We start from the raw sequence: 688 nt of genomic DNA on the forward strand, positions 1-688 counted from the left end.
GGGCGAATAGAGTAAGGAAGGAAGAAAAGGAACGATGTGTGTGTATTCATATAAAGTCACAGATACACATTTTAAATATACCTTTCTTAAGTCCTTGTGTAATGAAATGAAGGCGTAAGTGTCTAAGACAAGAAATTTTCTACTTAACGATGGCGCTAACACTTGCTTCAACAACCTATGTGTATATCCGGGGAGTCCTATGCATTCCACAAACAAAGGGGCACTGCCTCACTCTCTCCATTAAAATATAAATAGATCAAAAATAAGATTCATTAAAGATAAAATACCATGAAGATAACGTTATCCCTCAAACAGTAGCAAAAGAGAAAGTTATTTTTTTGGAATGCTTATAAGTGGAAATACGAAGACTATCCTAATACATATATTATTTACACGAACTTTTATTTCATTTACCAGTAAAAGTCTATCACGATAAATATACCGTAGCATAAAATCAAGATGGAAATTTGATAAAACGAAGGGCGCTGCCTCTTCCTTCGAGTGTGTGCGAGGAGTGTAGCTATATTCATTGCAGGTACGTATACAATAGCTGAAAATTACATATATATTTTTCCGTACTCAAATCCAAGCTCCTTTAAAACTCGGTTAGGGTTAGGGTCAGTTTCACCTGAGTATATGGCTGTAGCAGTAGCTCAGTATACATGACACATTAAATGATTTCATAAGG

Source organism: Penaeus monodon, chromosome 29 (genome assembly GCF_015228065.2).
Source record: "Penaeus monodon isolate SGIC_2016 chromosome 29, NSTDA_Pmon_1, whole genome shotgun sequence".
Taxonomy (NCBI): domain Eukaryota; kingdom Metazoa; phylum Arthropoda; class Malacostraca; order Decapoda; family Penaeidae; genus Penaeus; species Penaeus monodon.